This window comes from Carettochelys insculpta, chromosome 1 (genome assembly GCF_033958435.1).
Source record: "Carettochelys insculpta isolate YL-2023 chromosome 1, ASM3395843v1, whole genome shotgun sequence".
NCBI lineage: Eukaryota > Metazoa > Chordata > Testudines > Carettochelyidae > Carettochelys > Carettochelys insculpta.
The window spans coordinates 135,540,077-135,564,016 of NC_134137.1; the positions used below are offsets into that span (position 1 = coordinate 135,540,077).

The window sequence follows — 23,940 nt, forward strand, 5'->3', positions numbered from 1 at the left end:
CAGCTGTGGACTGTGCTCTGCCACGCTTCATTATCTGTTCCAACCTACACATTCCAATCTCCTCCGATAATCAACACATCTTACTTCGGTATCTCCTCCACTGTGTTTGTCAAGTCCTTATACAATAGCCAAATCTCTTCCTCCGTACTGTCCAACATGGGTGCGTGGATATGAATGACTGAGCTGTTGAACCATTTTGCTTCAACTCTCACTACCATCACTCTTGCAGTCACCAATTTGTATGCTAATAAGGCTCTTCTAGCTGTTTTGCTAAGAAGGAATCTGACTCCTGCTTCATGTTTCGTTTCATTTCCTGACCAAATGACTTCACAGCCACATATCTCTCCTGATGCTGTCCAATGCATCTCTGCCAGTCCAAGCATATTATATTGTTAGGTGCTGTTGGAAACTCACACATCTCCTGGGTTTGGTGTTCTGTCCCAACTAGAGGCCCAGAAACCACCTGGAGAGAGATTAATGAGTCTCTTCTACAATATTAACTAAGGGCCATATGGCTTTCACTCATGTGGTACAGGCTTGTGAATTTACCTCCAGAAGTCCTCAGGTTCAATCCCACCTGTGTTAGATTGTACAAACACATTGCAAAAAAAAAAATTTATGCCCCAAGAGTTTGCTTGAAAACCTTATAATATCCTGCTCTTCAGTACCTTACGTACTAACACAGAAGAGTCCTGCCAGTGATGACTTATCCTCAGAACTTAAATTTACTTAAGGGCTACGTCTACACGTGAAGCCTACATCGAAATAGCTTATTTCGATGTAGCAACATCGAAATAGGCTGTTTCGATGAATAACGTCTACACGTCCTCCAGGGCTGGCAACGTCGATGTTCAACTTCGACGTTGCGCAGCACCACATCGAAATAGGCGCTGCGAGGGTACGTCTACATGCCAAAGTAGCACACATCGAAATAAGGGTGCCAGGCACAGCTGCAGACAGGGTCACAGGGCGGACTCAACAGCAAGCCGCTCCCTTAAAGAGCCCCTCCCAGACACAGTTGCACTAAACAACACAAGATCCACAGAGCCGACAACTGGTTGCAGACCCTGTGCCTGCAGCATGGATCCCCAGCTGCTGCAGCAGCAGCCAGAAGCCCTGGGCTAAGGGCTGCTGCCCACGGTGACCATAGAGCCCCGCAGGGGCTGGAGAGAGAGCATCTCTCAACCCCCCAGCTGATGGCCGCCATGGAGGACCCAGCAATTTCGACGTTGCGGGACGCGGATCGTCTACACGGTCCCTACTTCGACGTTGAACGTCGAAGTAGGGCGCTATTCCGATCCCCTCATGAGGTTAGCGACTTCGACGTCTCGCCGCCTAACGTCGAAGTTAACTTCGAAATAGCACCCGACGCGTGTAGCCGCGACGGGCGCTATTTCAAAGTTAGTGCTGCTACTTCGAAGTAGCGTGCACATGTAGACACAGCTAAGATGAGCAATTGCCCAAAAGTTATGCTGCTTATCCAAAGCCCTTGGCTCTGTACCAGGAACTGAAAATCTCATGATAACAGGCACTCATATGTTTAATCCTGCCTGTTGGCAGCAGTAAGTATAGAGAACCATCAACATTCATTGAATGGACTAAGACATTCTAAGCGGGGGAAGAGCAGTCATGTTACAGCCCTTCCACTGATCTTGTGCACAAACATCAGCCAGGTAGTCAAGTTAGGCTGTATCTTCAAAAACAACGAGACGTCGTGAGGCATCATATAGACTAACAGATATTTTGGAGCATAAGCTTTCATGGGCAAAGACCCGCTTCATCAGATGCAGACTCATGCATATGAGGAAGCGGGTTTTTGCCCATGAAAGCTTATGCCCCAAAATATCTGTTAGTCTCTAAGGTGCCACAGGACTTCTTGTCTTTGTGTACAAACTGAATCTTCTGATGCTGAAGGAGGGCCAGGAATTCTCCCTTCCACCATCAGAAAGAAAGAAAGAAAGAAAAAACAGTTTTTCATTGGATATACCAATTGTCAAAATAGAATATATCAGTTTGGACAAAACCATCACTTTCAACAAGCATATGGTGAGCCATAGGCAGGATTTCCTTTCAGCTCACTTGGTAGTCTACTGGGGACTGGGAAGGTCAGGATCCATGGCTCTGGAACAGGTTCACTATGCAGACTGCCCAAGACTCTCTAGGTGTCTGGCTCCACAGCATCTCCCCCACACCACAGGGTGGACTGCGTTGGAGCTAGGGACCTCAGACTGCTAGGGTCTCTGCTCCATGGCACAGAGCCTAAACCCCTAAGAAACTATTTCAGATCAGAGCTTCTAGGATCCATGCTGTGAAAACAGACTCCTATTGTGGCTGAGCTGTGACTTTTGGCTCAACTGTGGTTTCTAGTTCTTCTAGTTCTAGTCCACTGGGACTTCTTCAACCTGTTTTCTCACCTCTGCGTTACCCAGATTCCCAAGGGAGGCTGACCTTGCCGATCTATCATGGGAGAAAAAAATTCTATCTCAAGAAGAATTATGACAGAAAGACCTTAATTACAGAAAAGAACCTGGAAGTGGCTGTGTTTGAAATTTCAGAAGAATCCCAAACCTGGAACTAACTCAATATATTTTTCATTTCCCATGAAGCAGGTGAACAAACAAACAAACAAACAGAAATCCTGAACTTTACTAAAACAAGACTCCCTACAGCACATACTTCACTCTCTGGGGAGAGGATGACAGAACAAACAACATGTGACGGATGTGTAATCGTGTTACTTAATGTACTCCTGGAAGGTGCTTAGATACTACAGTGATGAGTGTGCTATGAAAAACCTATATAGAATAGAATAGCATATCACAAGAGGGTGATAAAGCACATCACAGTTCATTAGTAACTAAAGAAGACGTACGTAGAATGAAATATACTAGAGATGAATAGTTTTAACTCTGAAGGCCTGGATGATTTCCATCCCAGAATCCTAAAAGTGCTTGCTGATGAGCTCTCTGGCCCTCACAGATGTAACACATTTTGGAATACTGGGAAAGTTCCAGAGGGGTGGAAAAGCACTAGAGTTATTCCAATATTTAAAAAGAGTAACTGGGTAACTGTAAGATAGCTAAGTTGATCCCAATTCCAGACAAAATAATACAAAAACTCATACAAGGTGGAGCTGATATATAATTAAGAGACATTCAACACCATCTGAGGGAAGATATGTCTTTACACGCAAGCCTGACCTCATTCTTTGAAGGGATTCTAAGTTTGATAAAGGTAATAGTGCAGATATAACCTACTTGGACATTTGTAAGGTATTTAACAACTGCTGCGAGGCATTCTGATTCAAATATTAGCACTCTACGAGACCATTACAGTTCAAACAAAATGAACTAGGAACTGGCTACCTGACACTCTTCAAAGAGCAGTTGTGAATGGGGACTTCTCCTTTAATGGGGTGGGAGGGAGGACTGAAACGTGAGTTCAGCACAATAGTCAACATTTTCTCTGATGATCTGGAAGAAAATACAAAATCATTGTGGATAAATTTGCCAGTGCCATAAAGGCTGATGGCATAATAAATGATGGTGCAGTGTGAGCCAAACCGCGTGGTGAATAGCTAACCCATCAAACAAAATGCACTTAACACAACCAGATCCAAAGCTGTGCAACTAGAAACAAAGCACACAGGAAATAACTGCAAAAGGACGGAAACAGAGGGAGGGAAGGGAAGGTATCTTTGGAAAAAGAGACTCTGAAAAGGATCCGGGGGTCATAGTGGACAAGCAACTTGGTGCTCTAAGGGCCATGTCATGGCAAAATGCATTAATCCAATCTTTGGATGTATAAACCATGGAGCAAAGACCAGGCATGAGGACAAGGAGGTGATTTTACCTCTCTGCACATCACAACTGAGACTAATACTGGCATACTGCATCTAGTTCTGGTGTCCACATTTTTAAAAGGTTCTCTTGCCCTCTAATGCAGCCACAGCAAAGGCTTCGAGGAGCTTGTTATATTTCATCCTGTCTAAATCAGCCTTTGGTTTCCACCCCTGCAGCTTAAGTTTCTGTCCCTCTCTGTTGATCCATGGCAGGATGTCTGAAAGAGCCATTGTCCTTCACTAAGTTTGCAGTTTGTGGGAATCATGTATCTTTGTCTTCAATTCAGGATCGTGAGTTTTCCATGTCACTAGCACAGACTCTGACTCAGGGAATGCTCCTCTGTGTATTCCGGGAATGTATATCACCCCAAAAAGAATGTGAAGGACACAAGACTTATTACTAGAGCCCTGTACAGATACAAAATCTGTATCTCCTCTGCATCCCTACTTGCAAAAATAGTCACAGACATTCACATTGACATACATGGATGTGGATACTGTGGCTATAAAGTAGATATACATGGATTTGCAGGGCTCTAATTATTGCTAATCCACTTTGTACTTGCTTTATTTTTCAGGCCAAATTCATCAGAGAGAAGTTGTCCTATCAACCAACAAAGGTCAGTGATTTATTGCCACTATTTAACTCAGTGACTATAAATTATTTTTGTAACTTAAATCCTGGCTTCCTTTTAACTAACTACTGCTTCTCTGCAGTTCTGGACGGTGTTACAAAGTGGAGATTATCTTCTAAAATCCACACAGGGTCTTTATTCTACTTGCTAAATATAATTTCAGAATAGAGTGATAGAGTGGGAACTGTCTTTTTTTTAAATTCTATTTATCGCCTCCTGCCCTGCTCCTCTTCCTGCCCCAACTCCTATTCTTTAGGTAATGAAAAATGTACCAGGGATAGTAATGGGTGCATACCCATAGATTTCCCCTTCATTTACTTGTTCCAGGCCTCCCTCTACAAAGCCTCTAACTGTGCAGAATAATATTTGTTTGTTTATAGACTAGAAAATACTCACCAGCAGCCACACACCATACCATAGAAACACTAACCAAGGAACCTTTCGCTATGGCAAACATCATTGCCAGCTCTGTCCACATATCTATGCAAGCAACACCATCAGTGGACCTAACCACATCAACCATGCCATCGTGGGTGCATACACCTGTACATCCACTAATGTGATATATGCCATCATGTGCCAGCAATGCCCCTCTGCCAGGTACATTAGATAAACTGGACAGTCTCTGTGCCAAACAATAAATGGACATAAATCTGACATCAGCAATTGGAATATACATTAACCTAGAGGGGAACACTTTAACCTCTCTGGACATTCAACTGAGGACTTAAAAGTAGCCATTCTTCTACAGAAAAATTTTACCACAAGATTTCAGAGGGAAACATCAGAACTGGAATTCATTTACAAATTTGACACATTTAACCTAGACCTTAGCAGAGATCTCAGCTATCTTATGCCATGCAAGGGCAATTGCCCCACCTTTAATATTCTCATTAATGAGCCACATCCTACTTAATTTGCTTCACAAACAGGTCCTACTAACAACAGCTAACCCTTTCTCCCTCTTTCCTTCCCCCACTCCTGCCATGTTATATGAACCCTGGATTCTATTTGTCTACTCAGATCATCTGAAGAAGTGGCCATGAAAGCTCATAACCTAATAAATTTGTTAGTCTCTAAGGTGCTACAGGACTGCTTGGTTTTGTGTTTGTTTGTTTTCCTTAGTATTTTCGACTCTGCACATGGATATCTCAGATCACATTAGACAGGCGAAAGGGTTTTATAAATCAGCAACTGGTCAGCATGCATAACCATTTTCAGGTATGGTGCTTTTTAATCAGAGCCAGCGTTAAATACACACATATATATGTATACATTTTCCTGACACATTTTGTATAATTTAAGTTATTTTGGTATTATATGTTCTTTCTTCTGTTCCCATGGACTCGTTAGGATGAATCATTTCCGTCAATAATGAACACAGGAATCCAGTACATGAATACTTGACGAGATGAATAAATGCATAGGTTATACATATCCACGAATGCATCATGAAACAAATGCACAGAAATGGATTTAACTAGTGGGAAACAAAGATAAAATTGATAGCACATAAGTGTAATTACATTACATTCAAATAAATAAAGAGGCAGAGCTAGCACTGTGCTGGGCAGATGGATGTTGGAATGAGTGTCCGGAGGGGTCCTCTGCACAGACAAAGCATAACGGCACGGCTTTAAAAATGTGCCAGTTATAAAAGATACCAATCAGCAGCAATGATAGAAGGTAGAACATACAAGCGGGGTCAGAATGGGACGGATTAGCGAGGGTTAAGATGAGGTTGTGTGTGCAGAAATGAATTTGTGCACATGGAGGGAGGAGAGGTGGGGGAAACAAGTGGAAGAAAGTGGGTAGGCCCACAGAAAATGATTGTAGTCATGCCATTAGGGACTTTGAATCACATCCCTTTCCCTGAATACTCCATCTGTTGCATGTCCATGGTCCTTTGAAACCCCAGTTATGTTCTTTACTTTAATTTTTGGCTACAATGCAAATGCATTAAAAACAATATATTTTTCTAATTATTAAACTTGTAAAAATCTCACTAATGACTGGAGAGTACTCAGTATTTTCAAATGGGATGATGTTCTTGAGGTGCTCAATCATCTGATGCCTCAGCTACACAATAATACAGCTTAAATGTAAACACTATGAGGAATTTTGACTTAAACTTTACCTTGGCTGTTTCAATAAAATGCAATTTAATATAGCAAGGAGCATGTTTCATATCTAATGCTGACATTGAAGGATCTTCTATTGCTTTTTTTACCAATACAAATGACAGTGATTCATCAGCTTTCGTTCCACTCTATATTGCTCTCTTGCTCCACAGTTCCATCCACCAGTGAAGTTCCTCTAATTTGCGATAAACTTAACTTATTGAGTTCTTTTTCCTGCTGCCTCTGAATCCCAAAATATATCTCTGCAAAGGCTCTTTTGTTCTGGTTACATTCCTGATATTCACACCTGAGAGTGTCTTGCCCCTGTGGAATCTGAAGAATTCTCTCTCTAAGGACATCTTTTTGAGGAGGAAAATGTAACGACCAATGTGTTGCTCTAAATGCTTTTGGAGATTTTAATTACCCTTTCCCTTTCAAACAAATTTCCTGATTTCTGTGTGTGATGTTTTCAGATGTTGCAGATTTTGAAAACCCTGGTGGTTAGAGTATCCCGAAGACATACACCCTTCTAAATATTGATTGTGCTCTTTGTCAGTAAACTTGGTTTTGCAATATTAATTTGACTCATCATTTTTACAGCTCATCTGTTGTTTTTTTAAAATGTTGTGTACTAGTCTATATATTGCTTTTAAATATGGGTGACGTGAGGGTAAGTTCTGTTGTTCTTCTGCATGTCCAGGTCTGTGCACAACTTGAACTTCTCCTTCCACTAAGTCTATCACTGTGCTAGGTTTGCATTTACAAAATCCAGGGCTCTAGTGACCTTCAGCCTGATTTCCATAGCTCATGTTGCCCGCTGCTGGACATTAAAGAACTCACTGTGCAGACACTGCCATTATATTTCCTTCACAAAGAATAAAGCTGGGCAAAGGTTAAGTTGAACAAGAGGGATGTGAAGTAGAATATTCCATCAGTATGTGTATGGCCCTCCAGCAATACTGTAATTATACCATACATCTCAAAAAGCAATCATGGACAAGCCTCTTCGTAGTTCTCCAACGGGATTGCAGCACATCTTGATGCACCTTCATAGTTTTACCTGGTGGAGGTCGGATATTCATAGAATCATAGAATACTAGAATGGGAAGGGACCTCAAGAGGGCATCAAGTCCAACTTATACCTCCCTTGCTGCAATTTAAACCCATTGCTTCTTGTTCTATCATCAGGGTCTAAGGAGAGTAATTTTTTCTCCCTCCTCCATGTAGTACCCTTTTAGATACTTGAAAGCAGCTATGATGTCCCATCTCAGCCTTCTCTTTTCCAGACTAAACAAGCCCACTGCCTTTAATCTTCTCTCATGTCATATCTTCTAGACAATTCATCATTCTAGTTTAGGGCGACTATATCTCCCTGTCCCAAATATAGGACAGGGAGCTATGAGGGGGTGGGCATCTCCTCCTGGCTCTGTCAAGCCAGCTGCTGTCTCTCCCCCGAAGCTCCAGGGAAGTGGCAGCCACTGGCCCTGCCTCAGATCCCTGGGGAAGCCACAGCTGCCAGCCTCCCTGGGAGCCCCAGAGAAACAGTAGCCCCCGGGGCTTCCCAGGAAGAAGCAACTGCTGGGCCTGCCCCGGAGCCCCAGGGAAGCTGCAGCTGCCCAGGCTCCCCCGATTTCCCCGAGGCTTGGGGAAGTGACTTCTGCCAGCAGTCGTGTGGGGGACAGCCTGAATACAGGACAATTCGTTCCTTTCAAAAAATAGGTTGGGTTGCTTTTTTAGTGTCCCAAATAGGGGACCATCCCACCCAGTACAGGATGGATGGTCACCCTGTTCTAGTTGCTCTTGTCTGGTGTGGAATCCAGTGTCAATAAAGTGTCTTCAAAACTTATCTGTATGTATTAAGTGAGAACTCAGAATGCAAAACACTATGCAAAGTATTTACATGTGTGTTCATGTAAGGGGCCTATAGAACTAGGAGAGAAGTATAGGTACACACGTGGGAAAGACCTTTAAAATTTGAAGGCTCTTTTTACTGGTGACTCGTGTTACTATAATTTGTATCCCCTTCATAATTTTCTTTCACTCTCTGCTGTTGCTGCCATGAATGAAGACTGCATTCAACTCTTTAAAAAAAAAAAAAAGCAAATCTTAAAATACTCCATGAGGATAGACTATTTTCTTGCTTCCAAATGTGCCCAGGTAGTTAAAATCAAATGACTGGATCATAAGCATGGATGGAATTACTTATTGACACATGAGCAGACAAACACATTGGGGAAGAGGAGCACAAAGGCCAAGTGTCATGACATGAAAGAGCAGTGTGATTTTACACCACCACTGCCATCTCCCCATCTGAACTCTGTGACAGCTCCTTCTGAGAGCAGTCAGAGTGTAAGTAGGCTTCTCTTTGCCATAAGGTTTTGCTTCTCTGCATTTCTTGAATGAACAAGAGATAAAAACCTAGAACAAAATATCCCACCAGCAGCTTTGAGAAGCCATCAGTCGCTATTTCGAAATGTGTTCTGTGTATCTGTGTAATTTCAAAATAGGCTATTTCGGAATAGCTATTCTGGAATGGATGATTTCAAAATAATGTTGCTGGGTAGACATAGCCGATACATGCTACCAGGGCTTTTTGTTTTCTGTCTGAACACCGCAAAGCGGCATTCCATCACCTTTTTTCCTGGAGCCACAATTTTTAAAAGGTGACTGAGCAGCTCCAAGACAAGTGCCTCTTTAAAGAGCCATTTGCAGCTGCTGCTGAGGCTCCCTTCTGGCTTCCAGTGTCCTGCTGGCTGAAAGAGGACTCAATTTCCTTGTATTTCTCTTTCTGCCGCACCACCCGTACAAAATTGATACAGTTCTGTGGTGATCTGGAAGCCTTCTTTCACCGTCTATGACTCAAGGAATACTTCCAACATGAACCGGAACAACGCACTGACCCACAGGTACCCTCCCACCTATGGTACAAGAAAAAGAATTCCTCATGGACTCCCCCTGATGGGCGAAATGACAAACTGGACCTATACATAGAATGCTTCCGCCAGCATGCACAGTCAGACATGGTGGGAAAGCAACATCGCTTACCCCATAACCTGAGCCGTGCAGAACACAACACCATCAACAGCCTCAGAAACAACTCTGACATTGTCATCCAAGAGGCGGATAAAGGAGGCACGGTTGTCATCATGAATAGGACAGACTACCAAAAGGAAGCTGCCAAGCATCTCTCCAATACCACATTCTACAGGCCTCTGTCCAAGGATCCCACTGAGGAATACACAAAGAAACTACAGCATCTGCTCAAGACCCTCCCAATAAAAACACAGGAACAGATTTACACAGACACACCCCTTGAACCCAAACCAGGTTTATTTTACCTGCTACCCAAGATCCATAAACCTTCGAAACCCCGACACCCCATCATCTCAGGCATTGCAACCCTCACCACAGGATTGTCTGGATATGTGGACTCTATACTTAGACCCTATGCTACTAGCACCCCCAGCTTTCTTTGAGATGCCACCAACTTCCTCAGGAAACTACAATCCATTGGTGACATTCCTGAAAACACCATCCTGGCCACCATGGACTTAGAGGCCCTTTACGCCAATATCCCATGTGAAGATGGACTCCATGCTGTTAGGAACATTATCCTTGATGAGACCAAGGCACAAATGGTGGCCAAGCTTTGTGACTTTGTCCTCATCCACAACTATTTCAGATTTGAGGACAAATTATACTGTCAAATCAGTGGCACTGCTATGGGCACCCGCATGGCCCCCCAGGATGCCAACATTTTTAATGGCTGACCTGGAACAATGCTTCCTAGGTTCTCTTCCCACAGTGCCCCTCGTCTACCTGCACTACTTTGATGACATCTTCATCATCTGGACCCATGGGAAAGAGGCTCTGGAAGAGTTCCACTGATTTCAACAATTTCTACCCCACCATCAACCTTAGCCTGGACCAGTCCACACAAGAGATTCACTTCCTGGACACTACCGTGCAGATAAACAATGGTCACATAAATACCACCCTATACTGAAAACCCACGGACTGCTATGCTTATCTACAAGCCTCCAGCTTCTATCCAGGGCATATCACATGATCCATTGTTTACAGCCAGGCACTAAGGTACAACTGTATTTGCTCTGATCCATCAGACAGAGACAAACATCTACAAGACCTTTACCAAGCTTTCCTCAAACTACAGTACCCATCTAAGGAAGTGAGGAAACAGATTGACAGAGCCAGACGGGTACCCAGAAGCCACCTGCTACAAGACAGGCCTCACAAGGAAAACAAGAGAAAGCCACTGACCATCACATACGGCCCCCACTTAAGGCCTCTCCAACACATCATCAGTGATCTGCAACCTGTCCTGAACAATGATCTTTCACTCTCACAGACCTTGGGAGGCAGGCCTGTCCTCACCTACAGACAGCCCGCCAACCTTAAACAAATCCTTACCAGCCACTACAAATCACAAACCAGTGGCTCTAGGCATGGAACCAGCCCCTGCAACGGTCCTTGCTGCCAACTGTGCTCACATATCTACACCAGTGACATCATCAGAGGGACCTCACACCAACCATACCATCTGGGGCTCCTTTACCTGCACGTCGACTAATATAATATATGCCATCATGTGCCAGCATGCCCCACTGCAATTTACATTGGCCAAGCTGGACAGTCTCTCCATAAAAGAATAAATGGACATAAATCAGACAACAGGACTAGTAATGTACAAAAGCCTGTGGGGGAACACTTCAATCTCCCTGGACACTCAGTAGCAGATTTAAGGGTGTCAGTCCTGAAACAAAGACATTTCAAAAATCAAATGGAGAGAGAAATCTTTGAGCTGCAATTTATTTGCAAATTTGACTCCTTTAACCAAGGATTGAACAGAGACTGAGAGTGGCTCACACCTTACAAAAACAGCTTCTCTGCCCTGGATGTTAATATCTCCCCATTAGACTCTGACAAAGGCTCACATCCCCTTATCTGATCTAACTTGTCTTTTTTCCTCTTTTGATAGTACTATTGATACTGGGCCATTTCCACCTTGCTGAATAGACCTTGTCAGCTCTGGCCCTCCCTTTTCCTGGGACCCCACTCTTTAAACACCCCTCTGAAACCACGCCCCCACTCATGCATCTGATGAAGTGGGTCTTTGCTCACGAAAGCTTATGCTCCAAAATCTCTGTTAGTCTATATGGTGCCACAAGACTTCTTGTTGTTTTCAGTTTCATTGATTTCAGCAAAGCAATGAAATTGAGTCATATTATCAGCACAGCCCTGGGAGCTTCCCCAGCTATGCTGCATGAAGGAGAGCCAAAGGGAGCCACAGCAGCTGGGGAAGGTGAGTGATCTTGGCTTGGAATGTGCAGGGTGGGAGGCGGTTAAGCTTGGGGACTGGGGAGGTAGTTTGGGTCTGGCTGGGGGGGCAGTTCAGTCCCCTCCAGGGGAGTGGTTGGGCCCTGCTAGGAAAGGAGGGCAGCCAGCTTGGGCCCTGCACAGGGAGATTTGGGCATGACTGGGGGGACTCAGGCCCCACTCATGGTGTTCAGCTAGAACCCCATGAGACAGATGTGTGCCCAGCTTGGGTCCATGTGGGGAGATTTGGGCTGCACAGGGAAGGATGGGTAAGCTGCCAGGTTGGGGGATGACATAGGCCCCACTGTGGAGGAGGCAGCTTGGGATCCCCCAAGGGTGGCTTGGGTCCTGAAAGGCGGGGGGGGGGCGTAGCTTGTGCCCCAGGCAGGGCAGATAAGCCACCAGGCGGGATAGTTTGGGCTCCCCCAGGGCAATAGTTAAGCTGCTGGAAGTCAGCTCGGGCCCCACCAGGCAGTGGTTAAGCCACCAGGGTGTGGTTTGGTCCCCACACAGGGTGGTTAAGCTGCCAGGGGGTGGGCCAGGTCCTGCATGAGGGGACATCTAAGCCACCAGGTGGGGGTGGCAGGGGACAGCTTGGCCATGCTAATAACTGATTTTCTGTTTCATGACCAAACAGAGGGGAAAAAATCATATTAGGCCAATAAAAAACATATGTCAACTTTTTGAGTGAAGTAGTAAAGTTGAAAAAATCCTTTTTCCTTCATTGTAGAGGGCTTCTGAAAAGTATTTTAAATGAAATTAGGGTAAAATGGTAATAAGAAGTCATCTGGAAACAAAATATTAAAATACTTTATTTCAAAAATTATAAAACTGAGCATTCTGTTGTTTCCAGATTATTTTGTTCCTCATTTAAACTGTTAAGAGAGTCTGATGCAAATTTGAAAAATGGTTCACTTGAATCTGAATTTCTGAACCCCCGCACCCCAAAAAAAAGTGTATCTATAATTTTTCATGCATTTCTATTTGCTGTGTTATCACACTTCCAGGTCCTCATCCCTCCAGTCTCAAGGAGTGGGGAATATAAGATTTACTGCTTTATTTTACATGACCATCCACATTTCCCAAATTTTTAAATAATAAAGTAACTGAAAATAGAAAAGTCATTCATGGTACATTTATGCTACAGATGGTACACAACAGTACTGCTACAACTGTACCATTGTAGCATCATTCCATAGACCGTTACTATAGCACAAGAAGGGGTTTTCCATCACTGCCATTAATACATCCTCTCCGGAGGCCATACATAGGTTGACATGAGAATTCTAAGAATGTCTCTAGAAGGGCTTTCATTGGCCTCATCGTGTTTCTCAGATGTGTGATTTTTTACACCCTGAACAACAAAGATAGGTTGACCTAAGTTTTAGGAGTAGACTAGGCCTCAATGTAGAAAAAAACATATGCACCAACTTTCTCTTAAGCCTGGATGATTTTGATTTTTGAAGACTTTTATTGATTTAAATTTTCAGAGTCCCAGGAAATTAAGGGAGCATAGACAATGATTTGACGATGATATATACACTGAGATTCACAGAAGTTAAAGATGTTTAATTTTTATAACACAAATTGTTAACATCAGATCAAAATACATAAAGTAAATACCTTAAATCCATAAAATATGCCAGGTTTTACTATTAGTTTGCAAGTCTTTTTCTAACAAGTCTAGTTCAAAAACCTAAATCGCCGTATTTTGACTCTACTAAGCCCTCAGGCAATTTTTCTTGCTTTATCTGTTTTCTTTTTCTTTTTTTTTTTTTTTTTGATTGGTTATGTGTATATGGTAAAAGCCACATTTACCAATAAAAATCTAATCCTTCCAACTCTATCTATAGAGTGTTCCAGTTTGGAGCCATTTAAGTGAAATGAATGGAAGAATCTAATTTAGGAGAGGAATGAGACATGTAGGGCTTGATTCTTCTTTCATCTTCACCAGTAATACAGTCCTGCAACTCCATTCATTCCAGTGGCATTACTCCTATCTATGCTGTTGTGAGGGAGAGCAGAATGGAGTACATCTACACAGTCTCTAGCCATGAACCTCCAACCGAAGTCAACAGGCTTCGGCTAACAGAGTCCTTGCCACTATGCTAAAATAGATGTCTAGCTGATGCTTTTGAAGTTGCTGTTTGGGGCACAAAGCCCACTATGTTCCTAAGCTTTAGAGCTTGAGCTCCATGTCAAGCCACAACACGCATGCAGATATTTATTGTGCAATACCGTGAGCTCCGTGAGTCTGAGTCTCATTGAAACAGGCTGAATGGTTTGCTGCTGTGGGCTGTATAAATAAATATATGCAATAAGGCCCAGTGTATCTGATTTGTGCCTTATCCTTAATAGGAATAGTAAAAATACTCAGGCATTGCTGACATGCAGACGCCCCCACCCACCATGTGCCCTACTGCACTAAGACATTGAGTTATCCACTTCTGGCCAACCTAAGATGGGGTTGGGGTTTTAACCCATCCTTCATTTTAAACAGTCAGCTCTTCTTTCTCATTTTAAACCCCAGTTCCCCAACTCTTGTACCGTAAGCTCTATATCTGGGAGAGCAGGTGATTTCCTGGACTTCTACTATGCTACTTACCTGGGCATTTAGGAAAGATTCCTGCTTTATCATTCCACACATTTCCTTGTGCTGCCTCTAATGCACAGATTCAGTAATGGCCAAGAAGAGAGGGATGGGGGTGGGGGCATGTGTGAGGTGATGTGCATCCATTACTATAGACTACCGCAGGGCTTTTATATATGGGATGGTTCTGTTCTCCGTGACCATGTGATGAGTGAGAAACTAAAACATTGGTTTCTCCATGAAGCATGAAGTGCAGTTCTATCAAGCACACTGATGCAATTGCAAAATACATGATCTGGGAATGATTTTGAAATGTGCATGTATCAGAAAGGCAGTCTTTCTATGAAGAGCAAAATGTGATATTTATGAGAAAAAAATCCCTACTGTAAACATGAGGAAATGACAAATACACTCAGGACATATTTATGTATCCAAAACAAAATCAATTATTAAATAGAATGGGGGTTGGTGGGAAACAACAAAATTTAACTAAAAATAATGCTGAGTGTTTAATAGATTTATTTAAGATTCATAAACAAATAACCCATGAATACTTTAAAACAGTCTGTGGTACAGGATAGAGATACCCAGAAGATTTTATTAAAGATTAAAACATTTATAGAGTGTTCTCTAGAGGTGAGTGCAGGGAGACTGGCAGTCAGGAGAAATGGCTTCTGTTCCTAGCTCTGCCATAGACTCACTATGTGATCCTGGTCAAGTCACTTAACTGCTCTTTGTGCTTGTTTACCCACACAGAAAATTAATTAGTTAATCATTAATTATTGGCAGTTTAAGCCTAAGAAAAGGCCTATTAGGTGCTATTTAAAGGGCTTCTGGCTGCTGCTGTTTCCGCATAGCTCGATTGCTTCCAGGAGTTTCTGCAGATATTTAAAAAACCTGTGGTTCCCAGGCCCACTACTACCCTGGCAGCTGAGCTGCAAGCCTTTTAAATAGACACAGGAACCCCAGGCAGTGGCCAGGCAGCAGGGTTGCAAGGGGGACTGGGATCTCTTTACATAGCAGCAATATAAAGTTCTTTGGGGCTCGCAGCTCACAGCCCTCACTGCTACTGCACTGCCTGGCTGCTGCCTGGGGCTGTTGCAGATATTTAAAAAGCCCACAGTTTCTGGCCCCTGTCACTTCTCCTGCACTGAGATACAAAGAGTAAACAGGCCAGATGCAGCCTGTGGGCAGGATATGGGCCATGGGCTGTATCTTGCTGGCCACTGCAAACAATTGTGATATTAATAATTTCTTCATTAATAAGAAATGTGCAGCCCCTGACAGCTTACCAAAATTCGTGGAGGGGCACACCCAGCAAAAATGATTCCCCTCCCCACCCCCATTCTAGACTTAGAGGACAAACAAGGCTGTTTACAAGTCATTGAGTTAGCAGCAGCAGCAACATACATTGGTCTGGAATGCCCTGTGCCAGCATTATCATCATCATCATCAATAATCATGGGCTCGGCGCCCATTGGTGTCTGGTGCGTCTCTCACTATTTCCTTCCATCTTTCCCTGTCTAGTGTGGAGTGACTTAGTTTCTGTAGACTAGCTCCACGCCAATCTACTACATCATCTACCCAGTCTCTGTGGTATCTGCCTCTCCTATTCAAACTGTGCATTATGCCGAATACCAGGGTCTTGATTTTTCTCTTGTTGTCCATTCTGCAAATATGCCCAAACAGTTGTAGCTTCTGTTTTATAACCTTCTGCAGCAGGTTCTCTTTCGGCTCTATCCTCCTATATAATTCCTCATTGGTGACCTTCTGCATCCATCCTATTCTCAGAATTTTTCTATGACAACTTCTTTTGAACACCATACAACATGCTGCTGAATACACACGTTTTCAAGACACTCAGCTTCATTCTTAAGCTAATTGCTTTGCTTTTCCAGATCTTATCCATCGCCTTCAAACTCGCTTTTGCTTTCACTATTCTAGTCACTATTTCCTCCTCACAGTCTAGATCATAAGTTATGTTGCTCCCCACATTGTGAACTTCTCTACATTTTCTAGTTCAGTACCATCTACACTGATCTTCCCTCCTATTTCCTTATCTCCAAATACCATTGTTTTTGTTTTATCGATGTTCACAATCAGCCCATACCACTTTCCTTCTTCATGTAACACCTGCACTGTTTTCACTAGCTTCTCTTCATCTTCCTCAATGATAACTATATCATCCACGAACCACAAGAGATAATTAAGAGCTGTGTTGAGTCCTCTGTTCACTTTGGTGTGCCCCGTCTGACTCTCCAAAATAAGTGCTGCTTTCCTTGTGGCCTACTACTCCACTCCTCTTGGGGAAGAACATCCTATGGCTTTTGATTCATAGCTCAGATTGCTATGGAGACTGAAACCAAAATTAGTGCTCCAGTCAGATGGATTTGGGGGAAGATGAAACCCAGGTGTCACTGTTGCAAATGGGGCTATATTTACCTGAACCCGTCCTGCCTTCCCTGCCCTTGAGTTTGAAGAGAAGGACTAGCAGTGTACACAGACTAAATGGGAAACCTGTTAATTGCTGCCTCTCCACTGCAATAGAATGTTATTTAACTGAATAAAAGGAATGCTACTCCAAATTCCACACCTGGGCTCATCCCATCTTAGCATGTGCATCCTATTTACGTTGAGTTAATGTCTATAGGCCCCAGCACCACTGTTCTTGGCACTGTACAAACAAATAACAAAGTCATGCACAGGAGAGCTTACAATCTCATTTTAACACAAGAGACAAGAGATGAATATGACAAACAGCTGGGGGAGCACAAGATAACAGGGAGATGATCGTGATCAGCCTCTTAAGCAGCAGTCACAGTAATGAAGCATGCTATCTTAAAAATGTGATCACTTTTACAGCTAGATGGATAATGGTAGGTGTAACGAAAACATTATACATGTAAGAGCTCTGTCGACACCCATTCTGGGAAGGTAGGAATGTAATTCATTAGCCCTCTTGTGAGTTATGCAGTCATCTGTGATGAATGTAAATGGAAGACAGTTACAATGCTTGCCATCCTGTTTTTTTATAGCCGTGTATGTGTTAAATGATATGAAGAGCCATCCTTCTCCCCCATCCCGAGGAGGAGCTTTAGCAAGTATCTCCTATTTCTTTTTTAAATGTCTTAAGAGGAAATGACAGATGTGCATTTCTTCTAACAAAAAATGGCAAAAGAGAATATAACTATCCCTGTTTTCTTGTAATCCAGGCTCTAAGCAGATTTAATGGTCCTGTTATTGCTGAGCAAAATTAAGTCCTTATGAAACATATTACAAAGTACCTTTGTAGATCCCATTTTTCAATAAAAAAGGAGTTTAGGTCATGTTGAACAATCTGCTACTTATTAGCACTTTGCCTTCAATAGGTCACCTTTCATAGTGCAATGCTCTGTTTTCATTAAGCATTGAATCCAAAGGGGCTATATTTTAAAATTCAAACGAAATATATAACTTGTATTGTGAGCACAGTACGAAGACACTCAAAGCATTTAAGTCCACAACTCCTATCCCGCACAAATCTGTCAGCTCCAATGCTTTTAGTTTCACTAAATGCTGTGATCATTAAGGGAACAGCTCATATTTTTTAAAAAATTTAAAACCTCAGGCGTAACATTTGTTGTCCAGCCAGTTTTTTAAAAAGTAATAAACAAAGATGATATTTGAAACAGAACTTCAGGCCTTATCATGATCATCTGGTCTACATCTCAACTTCCTCTCTGATATACCACAGAAGAAACAAAATGAGGTAACATAAATGTTAGTGTACATAATTTTAATAGATTAAAAATAACCTTAGCCACCATATATCATAAATTGTTTTATTAAAGCTTTCATTTTATTTCAGCATCATCTTTCTTTCAGGTTTGTTTTAGGAATATTTTGGGGGGATTTTAAAAATCCTTTCTTCTCACCCTCACTGATAATAATAGTAACATCTTCTGCGAGGTTAAATCTGTGCCCTTGCTGATATTTCCTTGATGTTAATCCAGCACATGGACCTTGTTGTCTTTGACCTTCTTGTGAATGTTTGGCTCTTCCTCTTAGGTCACGTTCAGCCCTGTCATTACATGGGTGCACAGCAGTGAGAAGAGGAAGAAGAAGCTTTCCCACCCTTTGCATAACATGTAGGTAGTCAGGCAGAATCGGTCCACTTTTAGGACCTTAGATGCTGTTCTCTCCCTCCCAGGGGTGAGAAATCCCTGGTCAACAGGCTAGATCTGGCTCACTGCTTAATTTGATCCAGCCCATGGAAAGTTTCTGTGCCATGTGTTGGAAGCCCTGAGCCTCAGCACCCATCCCTCCCCTGCAGGGCTGGAAATGTGTGATTCAGCTCACATGGCTGTTGGTGTGGAGGAGGCACTAGGGTGTCAGCCTGGTCAGCTGCCCCCGTGGCTCTTACACGCAGGGATGGGTGGTAAGGAAAGCTCTGAGTGTGCGTGTGCCTGCGCCCGCAGCTCCTGTTGGCAGGAAGCTGAGGCCAATGGGAGTTGTGGGAGCACAGCCAGGGGACAAAGTCAGTGTGCATTGTGCAAATCTGTCTGCCCACATCGGCTACGTCTACACGTGAAGCCTACATCGAAATAGCTTATAATAGTAGCAACATCGAAATAGGCTATTTCGATGAATAATGTCTACACGTCCTCCAGGGCTGGCAATGTCGATGTTCAACTTCGACGTTGTGTGGCACCACATCGAAATAGGCGCTGCGAGGGAACGTCTACACGCCAAAGTAGCACACATCGAAATAAGGGTGCCAGGCACAGCTGCAGACAGGGTCACAGGGTGGACTCAACAGCAAGCCGCTCCCTTAAAGGGCCCCTCCCAGACACAGTTGCACTATACAACACAAGATACACAGAGCCTACAACTGGTTGCAGACCCTGTGCCTGCAGCATGGATCCCCAGCTGCCGCAGCAGCAGCCAGAAGCCCTGGGCTAAGGGCTGCTGCCCACGGTGACCATAGAGCCCCGCAGGGGCTGGAGAGAGAGCATCTCTCAACCCCCCAGCTGATGGCCGCCATGGAGGACCCGGCAATTTCGACGTTGCGGGACGCGGATCGTCTACACGGTCCCTACGTTGAACGTCGAAGTAGGGCGCTATTCCGATCCCCTCATGAGGTTAGCGACTTCGACGTCTCGCCGCCTAACGTCGAAGTTAACTTCGAAATAGCGCCTGACGCGTGTAGCTGCGACGGGCGCTATTTCGAAGTTAGTGCCGCTACTTCGAAGTAGCGTGCACGTGTAGACACAGCTATCGTGGCATATTCCGGGAAAAGCACAGACAGGGGCTGGCAATGAAAACATCAAGAAGAGCCAATTTTTCCACTTTGGTAAAGAACTTAATACTTCAAGAGCCGCAATACATGTGAATGTGAGGTGGCCCTGAATAAATAACGTCAAGCCATTCTTTCTGTAATCCCTATTCTAATAACAGCGCACACACAATGACTTGTCATGTGATACGTGTTTACTGCAGGATATTCCCAAACATTTTGCGTATTCCATTTCATCACACCTAAAGTGTGTATGTGTACCACTGTCCTCCTCACTTTCACTCCTGAACCTTTCCTCTCTCTGGAGGATGCTGGGGGGAGCTGTCCAACCTTTGGAGATCACATATCACTTGCTATTTAGATCTGAGTTGTTCACTGTTTGAGCTTTTAGACGTTCACAGTTTATCAAAAATAACCAGGAAAGTGGGTTGTTTTGTTTTGTTTGTTTTGCTGTTGTTGTTGTTGTTGTTGTTTTACTTTTTAATTGTTGCATCAGGAGCCACAAAGAAGTCCTTAAGGAGATGAATGAAGCTCCAGAGCTGCAGGTTGAAGATCCCTGAGCATGGGGCTAGGGCTGGGGGAACTCTGCCTTTGCCCTGCTACTGACCAGTGCCTGCAACTCCCTCGTGCAAACCCCTTTCCGGAGCCTTGACTTCCACCCAGAACCTCTGCCCCAGACATCAGCTCCCTCCTGCACATCAAATCTCTGCCCCAGCCTTGAGCTTATCCTGCAGCCAAACTCCATCTTGTAGTGAAACCCCTGTTCCCGGTCAGAACCTCCTCTTGCATCCCAACCCCCTGGGCTCCAGTCCTGAGCCTCCCTCCCAAACCCTGAATCCCTCCTTCCTGGCCCCACCCTAGGAAAAGTCCTGAGCCTCTGTGCATGTCCACAACAGATTTTTTTCCTGGGGGTCAATTGCCCCGTCAGAAAAAAAGTCCCCCCACAAACCTTAGATGCACAAGGTTCTACAGTGATGGTTGGGGAACAGGTGGAGCCAGGCCTCAATTTATCTCTATTCACCAACCCAATAGTTGACCAGCCATTTGAAGGGCATAAGTTTCTCCTCCCAAGTGTGTGCATGGTGGAGCTGGGAATGCAGTTTCTGAGGTTTCCAGGCTTCCCATGTTATTTATTGTAGGAGCTACAATAGCATGTGGGTGTAGCAAAGCTGGACATCATTACACCTACTTCTTGGGTACTTATAAAATTTCTGGAACGATCCACAAAGCCCGAATTTGGCACCTAGGCTATGTCTAGAAGGTGGGCACTATTTTGGGATCTGATGGTATCCCAAAATAGCTGCCCATGTCTACACAACATTCCTGGTGTCTTGAAACAGTTTTTGAGACAATGGAAACACTATTCCAGCATCCCTGCACACCTCATCTCATGGGAAGTACAGAGATGCCTTGACATAGAGCTTTATTTTGGTATGTGGTGTTGTTTAGACACCTCACAAGCCAAAATAGCTTATTTCGAAATCTTGGCGCTGTGTAGACATAATCCTAGGTACCCTATAAAATAAATGGGGAGACAGGCATGGGGAGACAGGCATCTTAGAATGGGATCAACAAAAGCCAGCATTTTAGCAGCTCCCTGCCTAAGCTAGCCTATGGGAGAATCTAATAATAGGGGTGAGTGCTAAACTTCACTCCCCTCTCTGAGGATATGTCTACATTAAGCAAAATAACTCAATTGAAGGTACACAATCCTATCTGCACTTGACTTACTCAGCTGTCCATGTCTCACAAAGAATACAGTGGTTGACCGCTATCATTGAGAGGTCAGTTCGATTTGTCTCCACTAGACGTATGAAATCAAACCCTGGAGTGGGTCAGTTTTGCAGGCTAGTATAGACATAGCCTGAGATATATACCTAAACCCAGTCTGCAGGGAGAGGCATGGGTCTGCTTAGTGAGTCGCAGACAGGAAACGTCCACCTAGGCTTATGTGCCTTAGATGTCTAAAGCACTTCTTTGGGGAATGAGTTAGATTGGAGGACGAGTTTCATTATCCAGTTCTATAAGCCTGTACAGTTTGGGTTGGTGAATATAACAGACATATGGCATCACGACTAATTTCTTTTAACCTTTTCCCGCAGTAGGTAAAAGGAGCCAGGGATTGAAAAGTCGCCTCTTTCCAGCATTTGTCAGAGTGGGAGGGAATTTCAAAACCTAGGCACAGGGCCAGCGGCAGAGCTCTGGGCAGCAACTGGAACCCCAGGCACAGGACTGGTGGCAGAGGCCCGAGTGGTGGTCAGGATCCTGGTTACAGGACCGGTGGAGGCTTGGAACCCACTGAAAATGTGTGTTTGGGGGGGTGCTGCAGCAACCCCTTCCCAGTTCCCACGCCCATGCCTCCCTGCTCTGCTCCTGCCCAACCTCCATCCATAGCTCTGAGTGCAGCCCCCACCTCAGGGAGAGGCTGCTCCTCTCTTCCTCCCCACCTCTCTCATAGGGCACTATTAGCACTGGAGCCAGATAGGCTCCACCATAAGTGAAGTCCTCAGTACGTGTGGGATCTGGGTTTCCCTCACGGCGCCTGCTAGGCCCATAGCACAGACCCACCAGAGCAAAGAGCAGGCGCATGATTTGATGAGAAATTAAAGGTAGCCATTGATTAAGTCCCTCTGACCATTGAATTTATCTTCATTTTCAATAAGGAGAGACTTGGAACTCTAAGGTAACTTAACATGTTGGAATGGTAATTGTCTCTCAACAATCTCTATTTAAACCAATACTGCTTCAAATTCACATTGACATTGTAATGTATACAGTATTTACACTCCTTTATACATACACAGCACACAGTTGATATGCAAGCATAAGCAATGATAAATATTAGCACTTTATTAGTGTCTCTCTGACAAATGATGAGTTGTTTTACATGGGAGTTTTTATCTGTGTGGAAAAGCAGAATTTTAATTATCTTTATTTCTATTCTCAGCGGAGTAGAAATCATGTCTCATCACACTATTAATTTTAACTGGTCTGTACACCCTTGCAAGCAATATCTGTGTATGTTTGGGCAATTATTCCTGAAAACGTTATTCCATTTGAGAATCCTGTATTTTAAATATCGATTCCAATGCATATCAGAAAAGAAGGCTGTGCTTAATATATGGAAACGATATTTGTATTTAATCATACTGTTGGGAGTAGGTATAGCAAGTAAGTAGATGCAGACAGCTTAAAATACACAGATTGTTGCTGCAACCCAGCTTGCCAGAGGCATTTTTCTTCTTTAAATTGCTAAAGTGCTGAATAAATAAGGCACAACTGATGAGCATTTGACCAAATATCTTTATCACGTAAGTCAGAATGTGGGCACATCTACACGGAGTTATTCTCCCGGCAACTTCATGCTAATGAGCAGCCTCACAATTGCAAATGACTGCTCATTAGCATAATTACAAAGAAAATTAGCGTAGCTGCACAAGATCTCACTCTTGGCAGAGGGGGCTGCCAGCAGTACAGAGGCTGTGTGGACGTGTCTCTGTTGGCAAAAAATTCTTCAGGCATAAGGGGCTGGTGATAGAGGGGGTTTTTGCTGGCAAAGGCATGTCCACACAACCTCTTTACTGATGGCAGCCCCCTCTGCTAAGAGTGAAAGCTCATGCAGCAATGCTAATCAGCTGCACAATTATGCTAATGAGCAGCCATTTGCAATTGTGAGACTGTTCATTAGCATGGAGCTACCAAGAGAGCAGCTCTGTGTAGATGTGCCTGATCAGTCCAATTGACTAAGATAGCACTCAAAAGTCAGGAAAAGTAGAATGTAGGTAGAATGTGCAACCTTAGCATTGCCTTTTTTGCATTCCCCAGGTATGCCATAGTAGCATTCCCCTCCATTAATCAGGTACAGCCTCAGCTCTCCCTGGTGCCTGACTATTTCTCCTGCCCTGTAGTGACAAAGTGGAGCTATGCTCCTCACTGTCTTCTTGCAGAAGGCTAGCACCAATTTGCAGTGAGTAACATTCATTAGAGTCAGTTCTGCTTCCCAGGAACATGGTGGCTGACTGCTGTGCTGGGGCTCAAAGGGTGAATTTCTACCATTTTGTGCAGCTGTGTCAAGCCAGCACAGGACCAGGAATAGAAAATGTTATTGAAGCTAATCTATGCACAAATTAGCATGAGCATTT

General features: G+C 43.8%; 1 long non-coding RNA gene across 1 annotated transcript in view; it reads left to right on the forward strand.

Moving 5' to 3' along the window:
* Nucleotides 1–23,940, forward strand: part of LOC142012328 (uncharacterized) — a 182,003-nt gene that overhangs the window by 44,007 nt on the left and 114,056 nt on the right. The window contains exon 3 of the long non-coding RNA XR_012645313.1: nucleotides 4,420–4,461. This is a non-coding gene — a long non-coding RNA (uncharacterized LOC142012328). The remainder of the gene's footprint in view (nucleotides 1–4,419; nucleotides 4,462–23,940) is intronic.